This window comes from Musca autumnalis, unplaced genomic scaffold (assembly GCF_047663935.1).
Source record: "Musca autumnalis isolate F117 unplaced genomic scaffold, ASM4766393v1 scaffold_5, whole genome shotgun sequence".
Classification (NCBI taxonomy): domain Eukaryota; kingdom Metazoa; phylum Arthropoda; class Insecta; order Diptera; family Muscidae; genus Musca; species Musca autumnalis.
In genome coordinates this window covers 30,586,597-30,598,908 of record NW_027412088.1, presented here as the reverse complement: position 1 = coordinate 30,598,908, position 12,312 = coordinate 30,586,597, and positions in this window count along the sequence as shown.

The following is a 12,312-nucleotide window of genomic DNA, read 5'->3' as shown; positions in this document are numbered from 1 at the left end:
GTTTAGATCGATTATTTCTGGAGAAATTTCTATCTTTGTTTTGTTAAGATTTTTGTCGTCTTTTGGATCTTTACGGTGTTTTGTACTATCAGATCAAACAATGCCAGACCAATAAGTTCAGGACTAAGGTACCACATATGATTTATCATTTTGTTATTTCCTTTATCTGATATTGGTTTGTGAATGCCTTTCGTATTAAGTAAATCTTCAATGCGGTTTAGGTCTTGTTTTGGACCTAAAAATATTTCTGAATATCGTTTTCACTAATTTTTGTATTAAACTCAATCTATTGTCTCTATTTCTTTTTAACCAATTGATAATGTTTACCCAATATATCCTATATTATATCTATATAAACATTATCTTGTTCATTATACGTTTTGTAAAATCAGTAACCCAAACTCTCACTTATAACACTCAGTTGTTGCTGTGTGGGATACCAAATAAATAAATAAAATAGAAAAAAACATTCTGGGGGCGTCCAGTCTCGAACGATTTAAACCCAAGGTGCTTTTACGGCCTCTTGTTCTCGGGAAGTGGGCTGGGCAGTAGTTTTAAAACACTCTCGCCTACTTCGACCTTGGATTTGTCAATCGCAGACTATTCTTATAGAAATTGCTTGAATATGTTTGGTTGATGTCCGGATGTGCTTCCAAACTTGCAGTCAAAAATCCCTCTCAACAATTTTCTAACAAGTTTGTACGGTGGTACAGAAGCTTTCGACCTAATATCTGCTCGAGTTGGTTAGACCCCATTTTTCTAGGCATTTGTACACTGCTAGTTCTTGTTTCTCCCATGAGCTACTATCAGTTTCAGGAACACCTAAGAGTTGTTCTTTACCCCCATGTGATACCAGGACAGCAACCCGTTTTTTCTTCCCTGTTTTGAGAATATCTGGTAATAGTTTTCCATGCCAGTGCACACAAATAGCCTCGTTCCTTAAAGCTGTTGCGTTTATTTTTCACGGTTTATTCTCCGCTGTCCACGGATAAATCTTCTAGATATCTTATATTTCTAGGGATCCTCTCCGATAGCTTCTAATGTAGCCATAATGATACTAGTAACGTTCCTATTCACCTTACAGGGGTCCAGCACCAATGACAATTGCATAGTTACGATTTTCTTGAAGCCACGCTTGATTGTTTTCGGGACAGATGGTTCTTCAGATTCTACGATACGTTTAGCATCAAAACAAGACCTAGACCTCATTGAAAATGTATTGAATTATGAAAACATTGACACACAAATTCAGAAAAAGGAAATAACAACAAAATTAATAATCTGTGGTATCTTAGTCCTGAACTTACTGACCTGGCATTGTTTGATCCAACGGTGCAAAACGCCGTAAAGAACCAGAAGGCGACAAAAATCTTAACAAAGCAAAAATCAAAATTTCTTCAGAAATATTCGATCCAAACTTCCAAAAGAGCACCTGCCGAAAATCCTAGAAAAAGGTCTGGAATAATTCTTTTTGTTCAAGAGATTAAACATTCATAGCGATTATGAATCTTCACGTAGGGAGCTACTCACAAGTGAGTTGCAGTTCACTTTCACCTGCTCGAGCTATTACGATTGGGCAGGGAGGAGCACAAAAAGTGAACAAGGGTTGACAAGTCGGAAAATGGAAAATAATGGCGCGACTTGTGAACCCTTGAAATAATAATTTGTGATACCATACCGTCATTTTTTGCACAAATAACTTTGGGATTATTAAATTCTTATTTTTTGCATAAAAAGTAAATAAATTTTCAAATTAATAAACATTTCTAGCAAGAAAAATGTCGGTTATTAAAAATCCACTGTAAAAGAACATGAATATTGGTAAAAGAAAATACAACATTGAAACAACATGGCAACATCTGTAACAGCTGTTCTTTTGTTTTGACAGATATGTGAAAATTGTTTATTTACACTGAAGAATTCGTGAAATTGATTGGAAAATCGTAAAAAAGTGAACAAATGTCGTTTAAAAACGTCATTAAATGGCTACAATAAGTAAATGTTTAATGTTGCATTTTGGGTGATAACAGAAATGGCAAGTTCTGAGGAATACCAAGGAAATGGAGTGGAAGCTGTACCAGCGATGTTAGGACATCACAGGAGATCAATGATTGGTTCAAATGAGGTTCAGCATTTAGCCAATTCCAAGAATTGTAAATACAATTCGTGAAACATCCGATATTTTCTCCAGTATAAGAACCAATTCTATGAATGCTAAGTATAATTCCTAATGCTTTCTTCAACACTTAAACCAATTTAATGAATTTTAAATACAATTTCAATAAATTTCAATTGTAATTCCAATTTTTTTTTGTTCATGGCATATAACAACCGGTACTTAAAATACTATTCCAGGAAATTGCTTGGTGTAGAATACCATTCCACTGGGTTATCGACGATGACGTGATTAAGATCTCAAAATGGTTTGGATCTTTTTGGGGCAACGGTCTGGACTTATATTCCATCAAAATATTTGATTCTATTCAAGCTTGAGGGCAAGTGATTGGACATGTCATCTTTTTAGCACCAGCACCCATTTTTTCCAAGACTGCGACCCCAAAAGTTCCAAATCGTGTACATTACTCTCTCTAGGAACAACAATCGCAGACATGGGTTGCTCCAGATTGGGTCCTTGTATATTTGTGAACCGCTTTATACAGTATGCACCTTTTTGATCTGTCCATACCTGAAAACGGGGAACGCTTTAGTTACAGTACTTGCTTGGGCGTTACCGTGAGAGCCATCCCAATCACCATCTAGTAGGTTGGCCCGACACACTAGGTCCATCAAGAATGATCTTCACTTTCTAGAGAGGAAAGCCCAACGATACAGGAGAGAACCCCTTGCTCAACAAGCATTTCAAGTAGGTTTGTATAGCTTTCACATAGTCGCAGTTTCTAATGTAAACAAATATAGTGTGAATAAAGTCCACCACAAACCAGAGTAGTTTTTGCTCAACTATACTCGGGATATTGCAGTCGTCTAAATTCTTATAGGGCAAATGTTGATAGCACCATGCATAGCACTCTTTGTCTTTTAAAGGTGCGATGCCAAACCTAGTCATTTAACTTCAGTGGATAGTTACATCCCATTCTTGGAACTGAAGTTAGACCCAATTTTGTACCAAATTCTGAAAGAATTCAGAGATTCAGACCGAATTCGTTAAGAACTCTGAAAAAATGTTAGCGGTAAATGTCCTAATATTTGTTTTTGTCGAAAACATATTGCGATTAAAAATATAAAGAAACTCTTATCACAATAATTTAGAATCTATTCCATTTCCAATATTTCAACCATCTTTGATGGTCATCCTCAGGGATTGGCTTTCAAAAACAAGAACATTTGTTTTATGCAACTATAAACAATATGGTAGAAATTTATAATAACAATGATATTTCTTTCTTTTTATAAGAATAAAAACAAAAAAATTTTAATTCTTAAGTTGACCTCAAGCCAAAATTAAAACCAAAGAAAAAAGCGTGCAAAGGTCAACAATAACCTCAAAACATAAAAAATTTCTAATTATTTTTTGTTGCTTTCAACCTAAAATACAATTAATTATTATTACAGATACAAAATATTCGTATTTTTTAAAATAAATGACCACACTTAAATTTTTTTGTTCAACTCACTTTGATTTCGGTAGTGAGAAATTTCAGCACAAATTTGCCTCTTTTTCTCACTTTTTTTACATTTGTAATAGCTAATTTTTTCACGAACGTGAGTTTTGCTTACCTTCTTGTTGTTTATAATAAGGGAAGAGTGAGAACATAACAGCACTCACGGCGATATGATGTTTATAATAGGGGAGGAGGCGAGAAAGAGAAAACTCACGGTGAGATGCCGTTCATAATTGGGCTGATTAACTCCGAATTTCCAGGAGGCGCAAAGGATGGTAAACAACTTGAAAGTTGCGAATTACATAGCAGAGCGTTATTCAAGTAGTCAGCTGTACCCAGATAGCTCCAAAAGCACATGATGTCTGACTCTCGAATAAATTTAATTTAGAACAAAATGTAAAGGATATTTGTTTTCATTCCAAAAATTGATAAAAATGAAGAAAATGTTTTTTTAATAGTCTCCATATTTGCACAAAGGCGTACCTAGTCACGTTTTTCGGGACATTGGCTTTATTATCTCGAATTCTGTAATAACTATTTATTATTAGATTTATTATATATACTTATATTTTGTTGTTCAGCAAGAAATGTTAAAAACAGAATGACCTTTAATTTAATGCTTAATATGGAAAAGAGCTTTAATAATTCCAGAGAAATAGGTCGCCGAAATCGCTAAATAGCTAAAAATCGAGATTTTCATAATGTCGAGGCCCCAGTGACACATGTTAACATATTCCAATTGTGCTCAAACTTTGACAGTCTGACCAAACTAAAAACTTTATGCGGTTGCCGCCTTAAAAAATCCGACATGGATTTGTTCCCTTTGAACAATAACCAGCCCAACGCAACAAATTATAACAAAGAAAATATTAAATTTTACATAGAACGTTTGATATTTTATCAAATTTTATATTTTTGCATAGTTTAATAATAAAAAAATTGTATTAAAATACCATACTTTTATGCCCAACACCACACTGTCGTAAGAGGTCTCGATAACACAATAATCTGCTAAAAAATCAACGTTAAACGGCCAACTATCTTAATTTAGAACATTTTGAAGATTTTTGACGATTTTTCTAACATTAATTGACAATTTTACGACTTTTATGACGATTTTCGGCCAAAAACTGTTTGCATATTTTGCATATTTTTTGCATATTCTGCATATTTTTTGCATATTTTGCATATTTTTTGCATATTTTGCATATTTTTTGCATATTTTGCATATTTTTTGCATATTTTGCATATTTTTTGGCATATTTTTTGCATATATTTTGCATATTTTTTGCATATTTTTTGCATGTTTTTGATATGACCCCAAATATCGAAAAATTGACCCTTAAAACGCCTAGATCCAAAATTTGAGTCAAATCGGATGAGAAATAAAAAACATGCAAAAATCCGATGTCTACTTATTTGTATACAGAGTGAGTGGACTGAACGACAGATAAGATATAAATTCTTCAACATCAGAATTTATATCGGGGGTTATTCTGAAAGAAAATTTCCCGTGATTTTTTGTCTCTCTGCCGTTTTAAAGGAGAGAGTGAGAAAACTCACGGGAAGTTTTTACTCAGAATAACCCACATCTTGTCAGTTATGGTACTGCGTGTCACCTTTATGTGTTGTAGTGACGTCTTTCGTAATCCATCGCCCTTGTCCAGGAATCTTATTTGAGTGAGTGGACTGAGCGACAGATAGGACTGATGTTGAGGAATTTATATCGGGGGTTATTCTGAAAGAAAATTTCCCGTGATTTTTTGTCTCTCGGCCGTTTTAAAGGAGAGTGTGAGAAAACTCACGGGATGTTTTTACTCAGAATAACCCCAATCTTGTCAGTTATAGTACTACGTGTCACCTTTAGGTGTTGTAGTGACGTCTTTCGTAATCCATCGTATTTCCTGTATGGCAGTAGCATCGATCTCGTACTTTGCAAGTACATCTGCCTGTGCGTAGACTGCACATTCTGTTTAAAGAGTCCAAACATTCCAGGTGCTGATTCACCAATTGATGTCCTTAAAACGTTAAACTTGAGAGGGGTTTTGGTTTTGTAGAATTTTTATGGGGGTGGATTACTAAACAGTGACCCAACCCTTATGGACGAACGCTCGGTACATTTTAGCTTACAACCCACGGTGCTCTTGAATCAAATTTAAATGGAAGGCTCTTACACCTGGGAAGTTTTTGCGGATTCTAAAACTACAGTGTTCATAGTCAGAAAAATCAAAAAAAATCGCCGCAGCGCCTTTTAAATGTGAATAAAGAACATGTTGTAGCTATCAAAATTCTCTACAAGATTGACCTTAATGATATTTTCGTAAGTTTTACAACTTTTGAGATATAGAAGTTGAAATTGGGACAGTTCAAATTCAATTCTGTATCGTCTCCTTATAAAACAATGTCATGACTGCAATTTGTCAACTTAAACTTACATATCTAAAAAAATGGTACAACCTAGGAAGGTTTATATAAGCCAGTCTTGTAGAGAATTTTGACATCTATTAGATTTTCTCAGGTCCCATGCCGATAAAACTTGCCGTATTCAAGCAAAATCGCGAAACCCTAACAAAAAAACCTAAAAATGTAAACTGAGCTTCTTTATCTCAAAAATGGTACAGCCTGAGAACAAATCACAAACTTCAATCCTGTAGAGAATTTTCACAGCTACAACAGTTTCTTTAGCTCCATTTCGATTGCACTTGCGGCTTCCAAGCAAAATCGTGGAAGCCTAAAAAACACCTAAAAATGTAAATTTTGACCGCGATTTATTTCAAAATCCCTACAGCGATTTTTTCTTGTTTTTGGATTTTTCTCATCTATGAACATTGCTGTTTCAGAATTCACAAAAACTTCCCCTGTGTAAGCGGTTTTCACTAAAAGTTAGTTAAGACGCACCCTTCATGATATTGTTTTATAAGGGGGCGATACAGTCAGTGCATTGTCCCAATTTGAACTTCAATATCACAAAAATGGTAAAACCTACAAAAATACAATAAAGGTGAAACTTGTAGAAAATTTTCATAGCTACAACATTTTTTTCAGTCTCAGTTTGATATGACTTGCGGTTTCTAAGCAAAATCGTGAATACCTAAACAACCCCTACAAATGTCAACTTGAATCGCGATTTATTTAAAAAGCGCTGCGGCGATTTTTTTGTTTTTTGTTTTTTCTCATCTATGAACATTGTAGTTTCAGAATCCGCAAAAACTTCCCAGGTGTAAGCACCTTCCATTTAAATTTGATTCAAGAGCACCGTGTACCATTAACGGGTGCTGAAGGCAGTTCCCCAAGTGACACCACGTGGAGAGGTCATTGTTTACTCCAGATGAAAGAGGTACCAACAAAAAACACTGGGCATTGTAATGTCAAAACCGTTCCTTGTTATCTTTCATCCCCTACATCACCCTCACTTCACTTCAATAAATACTCTTAAATGTCGCTCATATTTAAACAACACCTTAATCATTTCCAAAATGTCTTATTTATCCTCTATACGAACAATTGCCTTTTTTAATAGAAAAAAAAAGAAAACCTTTAAAATGTTCATAAAAAAATAAGGCAAATGAATTTTATTCATTTATTTCATTCATATATTCACATAAAAATATTGTGAAAGAAGAAAATATGATAACTAAAAATGCAAAATAAACGGAACATTTGTATTATATTTAAATAAAAAACATGTCTTATTAATTAAAAAAAAAATACTTCAGACTTAAGCAAACTTTACAAAATGAAACGGAAATAGCAGAGAAAAACAAAATAAAAAACAATAAACAAAAGTTTATTAGATTTTCATACGCTTTATAAATCTAGTTTGCTTTTCATGTGCATTTTTTACTATATATAAATGTGTTTAAAGTTGTATTAATTTGAAAAAAATTGGAAAAAAACATTGATTTTTATTTAAGAAAATAACACGGTATTCAAAATAAACAATGAAATTATATACATAATTGAAGAAAAAAAAAACACAAAACTCACCCAGCAGCATTCGCTTTATTTGTGAATATTTAATAATAGTTACAATAAAAATAATAATAACTACTATATAAACAAAATTATTTATTTAAATATGTGCAAAAATCTGTGCTATATAAAGCAAAAATTAGTTGAAAAACAAAACAATATAATATAGAAGTCCAGCTAATAATTCTTCTTCAATACAAAAAATCATTATTCCACAATAATAGAACGAAAAAAAAATTGAGAGTGCATCCATATGAAATTCTAAAAAAATGCTTAATTTTACACCATAACTACTTACAAAGGAAAAAATATATACAAGAAAAACAAAAGGCAAACAAATATAAGCAGAAATAATTATAATTCTTTAATTATTTATAAGTAAAGAGAAAAACAAAACAGAAATATATTGAGTAAAAATCACAAAAAAGTCTATATAATGAAATAATAGAAAAAATAATAATTTTAAAAACTACAAACACAAAATTGAATGTTGTTTTAATTCATTGTTTGTGGTAGGTAAATTTCAATCAAAGAAAAAATGTTGGGAGGCATAAAAAAAATCAAAAAAGCCGCCCTAATATTTTTTAATTTCTTGAAAATCGCATTTAGTTAAAAAATTTTGTTTATAAGCGTTTTTTAAGTACACAGAAAGAAAATAAAACACTTGCAAAAAATCTTTGATCATTAAGCTCAAAATTAATAAAAATTAAAATGTTCATTGCTGTAACAGGCAAAATTTCAAAATAAAATAGTTAATCGGGTATGTTCTGAGACACACTTCCCGCCTCAAGCATTTTGTCCATCCCATTTATTCCTATTTTTTTGCTTCTTTCTTGGGGCTAAGATTCATTAGTGTATTTAAAAAGAAGAGTACACCCTAGTCCATCCATAAAATACTCGAAAAATATGCGTAAATTGGGTGAACAAAATGCTTGAGGCGTGAAGTGAGAGGTGAAGTGTGTCTCAGAACATACCAGTATATTTTATTTTATTAAATATTAAAACCCAACTGAAAATGGGTTATCAAAGACCATTGTATATTCTATATTCCGCTAGGAATGAAAATTCCAGATGTTGCAATTTAATTAGTCTGGGTGTAGTTCTTTTTTTTCGAACGTTCCCACGCCTCTCTTTCCCACCCCTGCCGACCGAGGGGGCGACCTCCTCGAAAATTCGAAAACCAGCTACAGAATCTACTTCATCAGCCAGTTAGCGGCTCTAAATAACCCAAAGGGAACCAATTGACACCTGAAATATTAAATCTCAAAGAGGAAATCTCAAAAGAGGAACTAGTACAGTAACATCTACAGCAATACATAGAGAGTCAATTGGTTACTTCCGAGGAGTTGATTGCACAGCTTCATGTTACTTATGGTGTTGGGCCAGAATATTCTGCACATAATCCTGAGGTATTTGTTTATGAATACCTGTAGCTTTTGCGTTATGGTGTTAGACACAAGCCAGGTTTTACTGCCAATTGCTCGGGCCGTTCCTGAAAATATATGTATCTAATCGTAATGTCAATACGTTCACTGTAGGAATTGTGAACGTAACTAAATTCAGACCAAAGTTAGGCCTGAACGAAACATGTTTGACTTGGAAGTTGCCACACACTTTCCGAAACTGCAGGAGGATGTTGGTTTAGGACTTTGTATAGCTTCGGAAACCACGATGCACACACACGAGTCCCATATTGCATAGGTTTTAAAATAATAACAGTAAAAAAGACAAGACACATATCTCGGGAAGTACGGACTTCCCCACGGAAAGCTATATATCGTTGTGTTCAGTGTGCCAAGGGTTATCTACTGTAAAAATTTCTGCCCGATCCCAGAGGTGCCCATAAACAACCTATAGGTGTGAAAGTACGAAATTTCCGAAATGTCAAGACCCATATCTCGGGAAGGATGGACTTCCCCCGGAAAATTATATATCGTTGTATTCAGGATGCCAAGGGCTATCGACTGTAAAAATGTCAGCCTGATCCGAGAGGTGCCCCTAAACGACATTTAAGCCGAGTTCGCTATCTATGATGTCGATGTTAGTCAGTTATACTGAAATCTGAAACCATTGGTTATGACTTGGTTTTAGCATCTTCCATTTAAGGTTATTTTGTCTTAGTTCTTGGATTATTGTTTGTCGTAAGGTGTATACATGGAAAAGGAATGTCGAGGAACGTGCCAAGAGGGGTCTAATAGCTCTTTATTCCAGCAAGAATTCCATTGGAAAGAGTTGGGGACTGAGACCAAAGGTCATCCACTGGATTTTTACGACAATAGTACGCCCAATCCCTGGTTTGGTGGAATGCTCTGAGCAAGACAACATATTTAAACAAACTGAACAGCGTCCAAAGAGCAGCATCATTGTTAATCACTGGTGAATTGAAGAGCACTCCACAGGCAGCCCTAAATGTGTTACTTGATCTTGTAGTACAGGAACTGGCAGGAAAGAGTGCACTTCGGCTCAAGGAACTAGGTTCATGGCACAGCTCCGAGTATGGTCGGATTGTAATTCTACGACAAGTTGTAATAGGTTCAGAGGACAGCAGTGATTATATATCACCACAAGTGAACTTCGAGCCAATCAAAGTGCATATACCCCACAGGGATGACTGGACTCGCAATCGCCCACCTCTAGACGATATAGAAATCTACACCGACGGTTCTAAGATGGAATCAGGCGTCTACAGCAATTCCCTTAACCTACGGTTCTCCTTCAAACTGAACGAAAATTGCAGTGTCTTCCATGCAGAAGTCTTTGCGGTCAGGAAAGCCGCAGAACTGATAAGCAATATGAAAGGGGTCATCGCTACGTCGATAGCCAAGCAGCCCTCAAATCGCTTAAGTTCCACTCTATCAGATCTGCGGCGCTTCTAGACTGTAAGAATGCCTTGGAGGCCCTTCAATCAAACGTCACTTTGCAACATCGAAGGTAATGAAAAAGCGAATGAACTGGCACATTGCGGATCGGAGTCAACACAACTCCCGATTGATAACACCATCAAGCCACCCTTGTGTCACTATATGAGGCGGATCGAACAAAGGTATTTTGACAAGGTCCGTCAAAATTGGCAAAATGTATCTGGCTGTAACATATCTAGGGCAATCTGACCAATACCCTCACTACTCTCAATGATGAAACCCAATCTAAAACTAACAGTTGGAGTAATCACGGGTCACTGCAGGATAAGATCAGTGACTGGCAAATGGGATAGAAATCAAATGGCTGACTACTGCAGGCTGTGTGAAGATGAAGAAATAGAGACAATCGAGCACCTACTATGCCGCTGTCCAATGCTTATGTCCAGAAGATTGATACAATTCTTTTTTTTTTTTTTTTTGATACAATTCTTTGTTTTAGTAGAGATATTATTTCGACTTGCGCCCGTTTAACTGAAAAAATGGGCGGCGATTGATTACAAAAAGAGGCGCAACTAGAAATACGTCTATTTTGTTGATACACAGAAGTTACTCTGAAGACATGAAGAGTGACATAATGGTATTTTTTTACAGTAGGCGGAGTTGATTATTGTGTCTCGATTTTTGATGAAAAGTGAACATTTCAAAATTTTGAGTTACTACTCTTCTGTTGAACAGGTGCGATATGTATGTAAGTTCATTCTTCTGCTTAATCTGGCTCTGGGTCTATCTCCAGTTCTAGGGATGTGGCTGCTTCGATTGGATGTAACCACCGATCTACTGGAGTCAGTTGTGTAGGTGAGCCAAAACTACTCTGGTTTGTCGTGGCAGCTGACGCTCCTCAGCAGCGATAGATGGGGGATGTACTCCGAGGAATTTATTCACACTATATTTGCTTAGGGCTTTAGCAACTGCGTCCGTGTGAATGCTATTCAGACCTGCCTGATGTGGATGTTAATATAGAGGTTCTCTCCTATGCGTTGGACCTCTTCCTCTAGAACGTAAATATCATTCTTGATGTGCCTGAGTGTGTCGGCGTTGTGTACATGTGCGATATGTACATGTTCGAAGATGGCATTAAACAACTGAATTACGACCAACAACCTATGACTGATTAATCACAAACAAGTTCGACTGAGCGCTGAGCTAGATTTAAAACTTATGAACGCCTAAAAGTCCTTTAAACGAAAAAGTAGGAAAATTGCACTTATGTTAACAAAAACCAACATATTTATATACATATATACATATTTCATTTAAAAAATCTTTAATATGTTTTATACCACTATCGCTTATAGCGTCCGAATTTCGCGATTTCGACTGTTTGTTTAATAATAAACTCGCCGATCTTTTTAATGGCTTCGAAATGAAGTCGTCGGGAATGTATTTGAAAAAAAGCAATTATGTGATTACTTATTGGATATTTTAAATTAAACATACCCACATTCAATATATCCAGGACGGTAAAACCTATCTGTAGTGGGATTCTGTAACTCATTTTTGCTGTTACCGACAAAAATCGGTAAAAATAAATCGCTAAATTATGACTAAAACATAAAGAAAAGTTGGAATCACTGTTTGTGTCGGTAGAGGCTAGCGACTACTTTCTATTCATCGCTAACTTACCGAAGACTTTCGGTAATTATCGAAATTATAAGCATTTTAATTTTACCGACAATTATCGATAACAGCAAAAATTAGTTACAGAATCCCACTACTGAAAACCTATTTCGAACGTTCTCACTCCTCATTTCCCACCCCTGCCGACATAGGGGACGACCCAGCCTTTTATTTTCGCAGGG